This window comes from Tursiops truncatus, chromosome 19 (assembly GCF_011762595.2).
Source record: "Tursiops truncatus isolate mTurTru1 chromosome 19, mTurTru1.mat.Y, whole genome shotgun sequence".
Lineage (NCBI taxonomy): Eukaryota > Metazoa > Chordata > Mammalia > Artiodactyla > Delphinidae > Tursiops > Tursiops truncatus.
In genome coordinates this window covers 53,285,682-53,299,898 of record NC_047052.1, presented here as the reverse complement: position 1 = coordinate 53,299,898, position 14,217 = coordinate 53,285,682, and positions in this window count along the sequence as shown.

The following is a 14,217-nucleotide window of genomic DNA, read 5'->3' as shown; positions in this document are numbered from 1 at the left end:
CAGACCTGTTCTTGTCACTGAACTTCCAGTGGTGTACTCCCCAGCTTGGATTCATTCCAGTTTGTAAAGTCAGTAAAAGTCTTGAGTGAAAGCTTCCATGGAAAGGCATTTATGATTCAAAAGTCCTCATACATTCAAAACCCAGACCTCACTTTTGCTCCTTGGATGGCACTGCCTTGGGGCCTCCTCCCTTTGTTCTGCTCTGCACACAGAGAGTGGAGGCAGAGCCAAGGAAGATGAAAGTTTCTGACACTAATGCCTGGCAGGACAAGTCTGGCAACTTCCAGAACAATGCAAATTAAATGGCCAAATTACTCACTTTTCCCAAACTGAAATGACTTCTTCACCAGAGGTGGTTATACTTGGTGTAAACTTGCCAAACACCACTGTAACCCATTGGGGGGCAGCTGTAGTTGAGCTCTATTAAGTTTCCAGGTGCTGCTGGAACAGTATTAGAATTAGCCCACCAGGTTCAGTCATGGATGGTGTGAGGTGAGGGATATTCTTGTAGGCTTCCTGCTCAAGGGAAGTTTGAGGTTTATTTTTAAATACTTAGAAACAACACTTCTTGTTTTTTGTCTTCAGAAATGGACAGATTTTCTTGATGGTGGTAGGGATTATGGCGGGATGGTTGTCCTTGTTTTGTTTGGATGAATCACCAAGAAACAGAGAATGTCATGGTGGGGAGGTACCCTGAAGGTGAAGAGAAGCCTTGGGGAGCAGCAGCAGCTCTGGAAGTAGCAAGACCTTAGATGGAAGCCATGAGTGAGGTACATGTTAGTATTATGTCTAACATGACTAATTTTTCTGTGTCATATTCTCTTTTATGATAGACTTTTTTTTTTTTTTTTTTGTGGTACGTGGGCCTCTCACTGTTGTGGCCTCTCCCGTTGCGGAGCACAGGCTCTGGACGCGCAGGCTCAGTGGCCATGGCCCACGGGCCCAGTCGCTCCGCGGCACGCGGGATCCTCCCGGACCGGGGCACGAACCCGCGCCCCCCGCACCGGCAGGCGGACTCCCAACCACCGCACCACCAGGGAAGCCCTAGACTTTTTTTAAAAATAAGCAAAATCTTAGCTTACATTTAAACAACAGCCAGGAAAAATCAACTTTTCAGTTGACCTCAGTTACTGCTAAAGTTTAGTTTCTGAATTTTAGTCCCATGTATGAACAATTACATGTGATCATCAAATGATGAAGCATTGTTGAGTTCTAGTTAGTTGAATTTACTTGTCTTCCAGTTGGTCTGAAAATCACTCATTCCTAAGTTATAACAGCTGTTGCTGTGAGGCAATCATATGTGGATTTTATATTTTTCACTGGTTCTGAGTTTTAATTTATTCTAAATTATTATTTGGAGTCTATAATTGAAATGCTCCCAAATACACTGTGTTCCTTAAAATGTAGCTGAAAATATATGACATTTATACAATGATTTATAAACCTTATTTACATGAATTACAAGGGAATAATGTATGATGCTTACGTACATTTGTGTCAGGGAAGGTGAATGTTCATCTTCCTTTAGCCTATATTCTTCAAACTAAGGGTCAAAGCATTAACTAATTTGTTTAGTGTGTTTTTTTGTTTGTTGTTTTTGAAGGAATAAATATTTAAGATACTTTTTATACAAAAACAAATATGATTTTGAAGATGGACTATTTTAAACTGTATCATACATTAAAAACTACCAAACATATTAATAGCAAAAACTTTAAGCACTTTTTTAAAACTACTTCAATTACATGGTTATACACACATATACCTTTTTTTCTATTTACAATAAACAACTGTCTAACAGACAAGTCAGATTCCATAAGATTTTCTTATAAAACCAGCCTTATAGCAAGAGCAAATAATTTGTCTGGAGCGTGTGTAGTTTAAGAAGACAGAGTAAGAGGAAGCATGATTATTGCTGAGTTACTCTTCCTACCACAGTCATCAAGTTTGTTTTCTGGATACCAACATTAATTAATTGAAGCAACAATGTTTGGTGTGTTTTGATCAATAGTTTAAAAAAGAGAAACAGAATGGGATGGAATGGCATGAAACATAATAAAACAGAAAATACCAGAATGCATGTAGTAGAGGTGAATACTGTTACATGTAGCTCTAATTTTAGTCTCATGTGTAGATATGAAAGTGTTATTCTGGATCACAATGTAAAATCTATGTCTTTCTGAGGGTCACAATAAAAAATTTTTTAATTCTCTTTGTCAAAAAAAAGAAAAAAAAAAGAAAAGCTGTCCATGATCAAATGTCAAAAACTGGAGTAAGACTCTTATACAGCACATAATATTTACTGTTAAATATCTTGATTCCTTGGTTAGGAAAAACCAATTTTTCTCACGTTAGTAACTTCTTGCATACACTTTCCTGCTGCACACTTAGGACCCTTTACCCAGTACAACTGTCAAAAGTGCTTCTGAAATACTGTTTAGATAAATTGCCTAAGATATTTTTACACTAGTTTCATGACAATGCATCAGGCAATAAATATAATTAAATAATTTTACTAGAAGAGCAGTTTTTCAAAGGCTATAAAAATCTCAGTTTGTGAGTATAGCATTATATGATTCTTTTAAACTCTAGCAAACTTTCTTTTTTTAGAAAATTTTCCTTACCCTTATATTTTTCTTCCACATCTTTTAACCCACTTTATAGATTTAATCTACATTTCCCTGTGTAACTACAGTGAAAAATGTTAAAGATATATGAATTAAAGATTGTTTTTGAGTTTGAAACATGAAAACGTACCCAGGACAATAAGAAGTACAAAGCAAATGCTCTATAGGTATGAAGAATGAGAGTCCTTTTATATCTTTAGTTCAATGAAAGAAGTGGGACAATACAAAATGGTGAACTGAAATCTATTAAGTTGGAACTAGGAGGACTTTTGATACCCCACAGATCTAGTACTGGGATTTAGGGAACACAATATTTATTTTACCTTAAAAGCATCTCCAGTTCTTCCGCTTATTATCATTGCCATAATAATCATCTCTGACGTCCATTCTTTTTAACTGAAGTATAGTTCATTTACAGTATTATATTTGTTCCAGGTGTACAGCATAGTGAATAAGTATTTTTGCTGATTATACTCCATTTTAGGTTATTACAAGATAATGGCTATAATTCCCAGTGCTATATAGTATATCCTCATTACTTATCTATTCTATACGTAGTAGTTTGTGTCCCTTAATCCCATGCCCCTATTTTGTCCCTCCTCCCTTCCTTCTCCCTTTTGGTAATCACAAGTTTGTTTTCTACATGTGTGAGCCTGTTGGTGTTGTGCATATACAGTCATTTATACTATTTTTTAGATTCCACATATAAGTGATAATGATAATACAGTATTTGTATTTCTCTGACTTATTTCACTAAGCATAATATTCTCTAGATCCATCCATGTTGCTGCAAATGGCAGAATTTCATTCTTTTTTTATGGCTAATATTCCATTGCTTACATATATTCCACATCTTCTGAATCCAGTCTTCTGTTGATGGGTACTTGGGTTGTATCCATGCCTTGGCTATTGTAAACAGTGTTGCTATGAACATTGGGCTGCATGTATTTTTTCAAGTAGTGGGTTTTTTTTTTTTTCTTTTGGATATACGCCCAGGAGTGGAATTGCTGGATCACATGATAGTTTTATTTTTAGTTGTTTGAAGAGCCTCCATACTGTTTTCCATATGGCTGCATTATGGTTTTAGGTCTTACATTTAGGTCTTTAATACATTTTGAGTTTATTTTTGTATATGGTGTGAGGGAATGTTCTAATCTCATCGTTTTCCATGTAACTATCCAGTTTTCCCAGCACCACTTGTTGAAGTGGCTATCTTTTCTCCATTATGTATTCTTGATTCCTCTGTAATAGATTAAGTGACCATAAGTGCATGGGTGTATTTCTGGGCTCTCTATTCTGTTCTATCAATCTATGTGTCTGTTTTTGTGCCAGTACCATACTATTTAGATGACTATAGACTTGTAGTATAGTCTGAAGCCTGGGAGGGTGATACCTCCAGCCTTGTTCTTTTTTCTCAAGATTGTTTTTGCAATTCGGGGTCTTGTGTGGCTCCATATGAATTTTAGGATTCTTCATTCTAGTTCTGTGAAAAATATCATAGGTATTTTGATAGGGATTGCATTACATCTGTAGATTGCTTTAGGTAGTATGTGCATTTTAACAATATTAATTTTTTCAATTCAAGAACATGAGATATCTTTCCCTTTCTTCATATCATCTTTAATTTCCTTCATAAACATTTTAGAGTTTTCAGAATATTGGTCTTTCACCTTCTTTTTTTCCTAGGTATTTTATTCTTTTTGATTTGATTTTAAATGGCATTTTTTTTACTTTATATTTGTGATATTTCATTAGTACTGTATAAAAATGCCACAGATTTCTGCATATTAGCCTTGTAACTTGCAACATTTTTGAATTCATTTATCAGTTCTAATAGTTTTTGGGTGGAGACCTTAGGGTTTTCTATATATATCATGTCATCTGCAAATAGTGCCAGTTTTATCTTTTCCCTTCTGATTTGGATAGCTTTTGTTTTTCTTGTCTGACTGCTATGGCTAGGACTTCCAATACTATGTTAAGTAGAGGTGGCAAGAGTGGGCATCCTTGTCTTGTTCCTGAATTTAGTGTGAAGGCTTTCAGCTTTTCATCTTGAGTATGATGTTGGTTGTGTGTTTGCCATAAATGGGCTTTATTATGTTAAGGTATATTCCCTGTATACCCACTTTGATGAGCGTGTTGATCATGAATGTATGTTGAATTTCGTCAAATACTTTTGCTTCATTTATTGAGACTGTCATGTGACTTTTATTATCTTTTTTTAATGTGGTATATTTCATTGGTTGATTTGTGAATGTTGAACTGTTCTTGTGTCCCTGGAAAAGTCCAGCTTGATCATTGTGTATGATCATTTGTATATATTGTTGGATTCAGTTTGGTAACATTTTGTTGAGGATTTTTGCAGCAAAGATACTGGCCCTTAATTTTCTTTTTTTGTAGTGTCTTTCTTTGGTTTTTGTATCAGACAGGGTAATGGTGACCTTGTATAATGAATTTGAGGGTGTTCCTTTCTGTTCAAGTTTTGGGAAGAGTTTGAGAAAGATAGGCATTTGTTCTTCTTTATATGTTTTCTAGAGTTCCCCTGTGAATCTCTCTGGCCCTGGACTTTTGTTTGCTGGGAAGGAAGATATAAAACTGTCATGGTTCACAGATGACATCTATGTAGAAACTTGAAGAGAATCAACAACAACTTATGGAACTAATAAGTGATTATAGCAAGATTGAAGGATACATGGTTAATATTATCCAATGGACTGAATGTTTGTATATCGTGCCCCATTCACATGTTGAAATTCTAACCCACAATGTGATGGTATGTGGTAGTGGGCCCTTTGGGAGGTAATTAGGTCGTGACGGTGGAGCCCTCATGAATGAGATTAGTGCCCTTATAAAAGAAACTTCAGAGAGCTCTCTTACTCTTTGCCCTATAAGGATACAAGAAGACAGCCATCTGCAACCAGGCAGAGGGCTCCCACCAGACACCAAATCAGCCAGCATCTTGATCTTGGTCTTCTTAGCTTCTAGAACTATGAGAAATGTCTTCTGTTTATAAACCACCCTTTCTGTGGTACTTTGTTATGGCAGCCCAAACTGACTAAGATAGTTAATATACAAAACTCAGTCGCTTTCCTATAAGTCAGTAATAAACAGTAATTTGAACTTGAAAGCTCAATAACATTTACACTAGCACCTAAAAAAAAATATACTTGGGTATAAATCTAACATGATAGGTATAAGATCTATATGAGGAAATCTACATAACTCTGATAAGGGAAATCAAATAACTAAATAAATGGAGAGATATTCCATGTTCATGGAGAGAAAGACTCAGTATTTTCAAGGTGACAGCTTCTCCCAACTTGACTTATAGACTAAATGCATTCCAAATCAGAATGCCAGCAAGTTATTCTGTGGATATCAACAAACTGATTCTAAAGTTTAATTGGAGAGTCGGAAGACCCATAGTAGCCAAAAACACATTGAAGGAGATGAACGAAGTCAGAAGACTGACACTACTCAACTTCAAGGCTTACTACAAATATACAGTAATCAAGACATTGTGGTATTGGCAAAAGTATAGACAAATAGATCAGAGGAACATAATGAGAGTCCAGGAATGGACCTACACAAATAGAGTCAACTGATCTTGACGAAGAAGCAAAGGCAATACGATAGAGAAAAGGCAGTCTTTTCAACAAATGGTGCTGTAACAATTGGACATCCACATTAAAAAAAGAAAAGAATCTAGATATAGACCTTATTCCTTTCACAAAATTCAATACAGAATGGATTATAGATGTAAATGTAAAGTGTATAACTATAAAATTCCTAGACAATAACATAGGAAAAAAATCTAGATGAACTTTGGTTTCACCATGTCTTTTTTTTTTAATATTTATTTGATTTATTTATTTGGCTGCACTGGTCTTATTTTCGGCATGTGGACTCTTTAGTTGTGGCGTGTGGGATCATGTTGCCTGACCAGGGATCAAACCCAGGCCCCCTGCACTGGGAGCATGGAGTCTTACCCACTGGACCCCCAGGGAAATCCCCACAATGTCTTTTTAGATATAACACCAAAGGCACAATCCATGAAGTTAATAATGAATAATTTAGACTTCACTAAAATTAAAAACTTCTGCTCTCGAAAACACGTCAAGAGAATAAGAAGACAAGCCACAGACTGGGAGAAAATATTTGTAAAACAGAATTCTAATAAGGACTGCTACTCAAAATATACAAAGAACTGTTAAAACTCAACAATAAGGAAACAAACAAGCTGATTTGAAAATGCGAAAAAGACAGGAACAAAAACTTCACCAAAATAGATACACAGATATTTTCATAAACATAGGAAAATAAGATTAACATCATGTATCATGAGAGAGTTGCAAAACAAAACAATAATGAGATACCACTACACATCCAGTGGAATGACCAAAATCCAGAACAATGACAACACAAAATGCTGGGAAGCACGTTGAGCAACAGATACTCTCATTTACTGCTGTGGGAACACAAAATGGTAGATAGAGCCATTGTGGAAGACAGTGTGGCATTTTCTTATCAAATTAAATGTACTCTTATCATATGATCATATTCCTTGGTATTTACACAAATTAGTTGAAAACTTAGGTCCATGCAAAAACCTGAACACAAATGTTTATAGCAGCTTTATGTGTAGTTACTGAAACTTGAAAGCATCCAAGATGTGCTTCAGTAAGTGAATGGTTAAATAAATTGTGGTACGTCCAGACAATGGAATATTATTCAGTGCTAAAAAGAAGTGAGCTATCAAGCCAAGAAAACACATGTAAAAACCTTAGACGTATATTGTTACGTGAAAGAAGCCAATCTATAAGGCTACATACTGTATGATTCCAACTGTATGACGTTCTGGAATAGGCAACACTGTGGAGACAGTAAAAAGACCAGCGGTTGCTAACAGTTAGGGGGAAGGAAGGATGAATAGGTGGACCACAGAGGGTTTTTAGGGCAGTGAACCTACTCTGTATTATACTGTAATGATGGGTATATGTCATTACACATTGAAACTGATAAGAGTATACACGAAGAGTGAACAATAATGTAAACTATGGACTTTGAGTGATAATTTTGTGTCAGTGTAGGTTCTGCAGTTTTAATAAATGCACCACTCTGGTGTGGGACTGGATAGTTGTGCAGGCTGTGTGTATGTGGGGGCAGGAATGACAGGGGAAATCTCAGTACCTTCTACTCAATTTTGCTCTTAACCTACGTCTGCATTAAAAAACAAAGTCTATTAAAAAACAACAACAGAAAAAGCCCCAGAGACTTTATTATTAATGGCACAGCAGTCTCAAGAACAGCCTGACTTTATCAGTTCCACTCGCCTCCCTAATTCCAATCAGGATGAGGTGGCGAGGCCCTGGTGGATACAGCACATGTAATGGGATTGAATCGCAGCTGAGGAACTCCGTGTAGAAAAACCCAATCTTTTAAAGGGAACCTGACCTACCATTTGCCCCAAAGGGAAACATCCTTATTTAACTGTACAGCAAACAAACCCGTCCACTGTCCCAGAGGGTGACACTGTCTCTTTCTTCCCCAAAGCTCTTTTTCATGCAAACATTCATGAAAAAACAGTCCAATACAAAAACTGTCCGTAAGACAGACACATACATGAGAAATCCATAATTAATTGTCTTCCAACAATATCTACCACTCATTTCTTCACCATACTCACTACTGGCAAATTTTCCCATAGGTACACCAGTTGGTCAACCATGCTTTTTTTCTGACAGGAGGTAGGACCAGATCTATTCATTTGCCTCAAGCAACATTTGATTGAGTTTACTATCTACAGGATCCTGGGTATCAGGTGGAGGCTTAATTCACCTTAATTGCTTAATACCATAGCCAGGTAGGTGCCACATTCAACCCACTGAAGAGCCCAATACCCACTAGCATGTACTGAAGAAAGACTTTTGATTTCTCCATAAGTTTCCGAATCAACGTTCTCAGGTGATAAGTGAATAGACAGCTGATTATTGTGCCAAAGCTAACAATTTACATATTTCGGATTAAGAGTAGCAGGTTTTGTATCCGTTATCCATACAAAGCAGAGCGTGGGTATAGTGGAGTCACGGGTCATGAGCAGAAAGGGGCTGACAGTTGGAAAACGCACAGAAATTAGGGCAGCAGTTTTCATGAACCATCAACTGGGATTAGGAGAAAGAACGTAAGAAATGTGAAAGATGGAGGAAAGGGTGTGAAAAGATACAAAGGCGCTCACAAGAACAAGGATGCTTTGGGTGGCTCTGGACTCAGCAGAGGATCTGGGAGACACGGTATTCCTGTGAATGTGTTGGACTCGTTGTTTGTGCCAGTACAGGGTGACAATTATGGAGCCACGGGTCCAGATTGCGAGCACAGAAAATAAAACTTCAGGGAACACTATCACTATCACTACTACAGTGATAGTAGTGGTTACCAAATGGGAAAGCGGGGAGGAAGGCTATATAAGGAGGTTGGGATTGATATATACACACGACTATATCTAAAATACATAAACAACAAGGTCCTACTGTATATCACAGGGAACTATACTCGATATTTTGTAATAACCTATAAGGGAAAAGAATCTGAAAAAGAAGAAAAATATATATGTATAACTGATTCACTTTGCTGTACACCTGCAATTAACACAACATTGTAAATCAACTACACTTCAATTTAAAAAAATCTTAATTCAAAAAAACAAAAACAAAAAATGCCCTCATTTAAACTGGACTTAGAACTTGCTCATGGATTGTTTCTTTTTTAAAATTAATTTTTATTGGAGTATAGTTGATTTACAATGCTGTGTTAGTTTCTGCTGTACAGCAAAGTGAATCAGTTATACATATACATATATCCACTCTTTTTTAGATTCTTTTCCCATATAGGCCATTACAGAGTACTGAGTAGAGTTCCCTGTGCTCTACAGTAGGTTCTCATGGATTGTTTCTACATTGAGCCCATGATGCAAATATCTTAGTCATATAAAATATGCCCGGAAAACCTTTACACTTTATACACTGTAAGACCACAGATAGAATTTTAGTGAACAGCACTCTACCACTATTTCTCTCTTCTCTTGTAGTTTGAAGTAGAAGATGTGCCCACAGGATCCTGGCATTCAGTGTTGGCAAGAGGCCTGACCCCTACCAACCACTTACGTCTTGAAGAACTTTGATGACCCAACAGTGATGAGAAAGTCCCTTTCTTACTGTAGTATTCTTAATATATAATCCACACTTTATATAAGAAATAAAACATAACAAAACAGAACTATCAATTTGCAAGTGCTGTTTTTTTTTCCTTCTATGAAACCATCCCAAGAAGTAATCCTTGGTAATAGTTTCATGATTGTAACAATTTATAAAATAAATTTTCATTGCAAGAAATCCACTGGTCTCATATTGAGGTAGGCAGATCTCCACTCCCTGGGGTTAATACCTTCGTTATATTACACTACATGGCAAAGAGTCTTTGTTTTTATTTTTTGGCCTTGCTGCACGGCATGTGGGATCTTAGCTCCCCAACCAGGGATCGAACCCGCACCCCTTGCAGTGGAAGCACAGAGAAAAGAGTCTTTGAAGATGTAAATAAGTTTACTAATCAGTGGGCTATGTTTTAGACTGAATGTTGTTTCCCCCACAAAAATTCATCCCTTGAAATCCCAGCCGTGTAAATATACTGCTCGAAGGTGGCTGTCCCAAAACCAGTAGGAGGATGCTCCAGAGACACAGAATCTGTAAGCAACTTGATCTTGGATCACCTAACATCAAGGTTATTCTCCTAACACAATAAATCTATCACACACAAAAAATTAACATTAGACAGTCCATTTAATAGACGGTCCATATACCGATTCCCCCCTGTCCCCCAGGGATACAATAATGTCTTTTCTGTTTTTATAAATCTAAGATCCAGTCATGGTATAAATATTGCATTTAGTTGTCTTGACTCTTTAGTTTTTAAAAACTAGATTGTTTGCATTCTGGTTTATCACAGGGTATTGACTGTAGTTCCCTGTGCTATACAGTAGGACCGTGTTGTTTATCCATCCTAAATGTAACAGTTTGCATCTACTAACCTCAACCACAATGGAAAAGAATATAAAAAAGAATGTCTATATGTGTATAACTGAGTCACTTTGCTGTACAGCAGAGATTGACACAACACTGTAAATCAACTATACTTCAATTTAAAAAAATAACTTCTGTAGATTAAAAAACAAAATAAAGTTAAAAAAATAAATTAGATGGTTTGCCACTCCTTTGTCTTCAGTGATACTGACAGGTTTTTTTTTTTTATAATTTTTTTTTGGCCGTGCCCCGAGGCATGTAGGATCTTAGTTCCCCAACCAGGGATCGAATCCACGCCCCCTGCAATGGAAGCACAGAGTCTTAACCACTGGACTGTCAGGGAAGTTCCCAATACTGACAGTTCTGAAGAGGGCATACCAATTGTTTTCAGAATGCCCTTTACCATAGGCCTCTGTGATTGTGTCCCTCATCCTTAGAGTCAGGTACAACATTTGAGTAAAACTTCTGCATGCAGATGATGATGGGACATTCTTAGTGCACAGCCTCGACGTTTATGAGCATTTTCTATTACTGGTAGAGGCTAAGAAATGCACCAGGGGAGTGGGATGCATCGGGGGGCAGGACGGCACTTTCTGGCATATGGGCACAGGCTTTGGCCATGACTCCTATGAGTGGCCGGACCTGAGCCCAGGGGGTTGCTACCTGGAAGTTGAGTTCTAAAAGCCATGTGCTTTGCTCGTAGCCACATGCCCCTCCCACAGGCACCTGCTCAGGACTGCTGTTGGCATAACCAAACAGTCTGCAGAGGGGGCAGTGAGACATTAAAAGCCAAGTTTTCTGTGGCAAGGACACTGTAGTGGCCAACTGTGAAAACGGGCTCTACCTCCAGTTTTAGACTCCACTCACCAGTAAGATGGATTTTAAGGAATGACTTCCCTAGTACAATGGCACCAGCCCTTAGTTGACCCTGATCCTCATTAATTAATTATTTTTATTTTTGTCTGTGTGCATGCTTTGTCTAGTTGCGGTGAGCGGGGGCTACTCTTCATTGCGGTGCGCGCTCATTGCTGTGGCTTCTCTTGTTGCAGAGCACGGGCTCTAGGCACGCGGGCTTCAGTAGTTGTGGCTCGCGGGCTCTAGAGCACCGGCTCAGTAGTTGTGGCGCACGGGCTTAGTTGCTCTGCAGCATGTGGGATCTTCCCAGACCAGGGCTCGAACCCGTGTCCCCTGCATTGGAAGGTGGATTCTTAACCACTGCGCCACCAGGGAAGCCCTAATTTTTCCCATTTTAATTACACTGTATCTTGTTGCATTCCTCTTCAGGTTGATCCTGTTTGGGACTCTGTGCTTCCTGGACCAGGATGTCTGTTTACCTTCCCAGGTTAGCATAGTTTTCAGATATTATATCTTCAATATGCTCTCTGCCCCTTTCTCTCTCTTCTCCTTCTGCAACCCCTATAATGGAAATGTTAGTATGATTGATCATGTCCCAAAAGTCTCTTAAACAGTCCTCATTTATTTTTATTCTTTTTCCTGTTCGGTATCAGTGATTTCAATACTCTGACTTCCTGCTCGCAGGTTCCTTCCTCTGTATCACTTAATCTACTGTTGATTCCTTCTAGTATATTTCTCATTTCAGCTATTATATCCTTCCTCTCTGTTTGGTTCTTCTTTATATCTTCTAAATCCTTGTTAAACTTCTCACTGTGGGGCTTTCCTGGTGGTGCAGTGGTTAAGAATCCGCCTGCCAATGCAGGGGACACGGGTTCGAGCCCTGGTCCAGGAAGATCCCACATGCTGCGGAGCAACTAAGCCCGTGCACCACAACTACTGAGCCTGCGCTCTAGACCCTGTGAGCCACAACTACTGAACCCATGTGTCACAACTACTGAAGCCCATGCACCTACAGCCTGTGCTCTACAACGAGAAGCCACCGCAATGAGAAGTCCACGCGCTGCAACAAAGAGCAACCCCCTCTTGCCACAATTAGAGAAAGCCCATGTACAGCAACGAAGACCCAACACAGCCAAAAATGAATAAATAGATTTATATATAAAAAAAACTTCTCCCTGTGTCCATCCATTCTTCTCCTGAGTTCTTTGATCATTTTTATGATCATTACACTGAACTCTTTCTTGGGTAGATGGCCTATCTCCACTTCATGTAGTTCTTCTGGGTTTTTATCTTGTTCCTTAGATTGGAACATGTTACTCTGTTACCTCATTTTGCCTAATTTGCTGTTTTTATTTGTGTATCTAGTAGGTTGGTGATGTTTCCTGACTTTGGAGACGTGGCCTTTTCTAGATGTCCTGTGGGTCCCAGCACCACATTCCCCTCTGGTCATTAGTGCTATACGCTCTGGGGTTGCCCCCCATGGCGGATGCCTTTGTCCTTCTGTTGTAGCACCCTGACTACTGTGGGCAATCTTGTAGGCGTGGCTAGGCTGCAGTACTGTTGTTGCCAAGTGCTGCCTTGTGGAGAGGCTGAACCCTGACTACTGTGGGCAATCTTGTAGGCGTGGCTAGGCTGCAGTACTGTTGTTGCCAAGTGCTGCCTTGTGGAGAGGCTGACGGCCACTGGTTGGCAGGGCTGGGTTACGAAGCTGTTGCCTGCAGAACCCTGGGGGGGGTCCCGGGGCTGGTGCAAGCTTACTGGTGGGCAGAGCCAGGTTCTGGGGTGGGTGGTTGTGGGACTGGGGTTCCTGAGTTCAGTGTTGACCTGCTGGTGGGTGGAACCAGTTCCTGACATTACTGGCTGTGCGTACTGGCTGTGTGCCAAAGCTGGTGCTGGCCTGCTGGTGAGTGGGGTTCGATTCCAGTATGGCTGGCTGAGGAGTCCAAGGTATTTCTGAGCAGATGTCTGCCTGCTGGTTGTTGGGGCTGGGGCCTGGTGGGTCCTGGGGCTGGTACCTGCCCACCGGTGGTCTGAGATGGGTCCCAGGGTCTCTGACTTCACAGTCCTGAAGAGCCTGAGTCTAGTGTCTGCCCACTGGTATGTGAGGCTGGTCCTGGGTCCTCTGGTGGACAAGGCCATGTCTAGGGCAGCTGTGTGTTCAGGGAGCCTTAAGGAAGCCTGCCTGCTGGTGGATGGGTCTGTGTCCCTGCTCAGCTAATTGCTTGGTCTAAAGCATCTCAATAATGGTGCCGACAGGTTGGTTGGTGGGGGCGGGGCTGGGTCCTGAGGCTAATAATCTAGAGGTAGGATTCCAAATGGTGCAGGCTAGCACCAGTGTCCATGTGGTAGAAATAGCTCACAAAAATGGGTGCTGCCCACGTTTGTGTCCCAAGAGTGAGTTCCATTTGCCTCCTACTTCTCCAGCAGATTCTCCCAAATCAGCAGGTCAGTCTGACTCAGGTTCCTTTCAAATTACTACTGCTTTCCTGAGTCCCTGAGCGTGTGATATTTTGTGTGTGCCCTTTAAGAGTGGAGTCTCGGGGAGGATTAAGATGGGGCAGTAGGAGGACATAGAACTCACCTCCCTCAACAAACACATCAAAAATACATTTACATGTGGAGCAATTCTCACGGAAAACTAACTTGAGATTGGCAGAAAAAGTCCT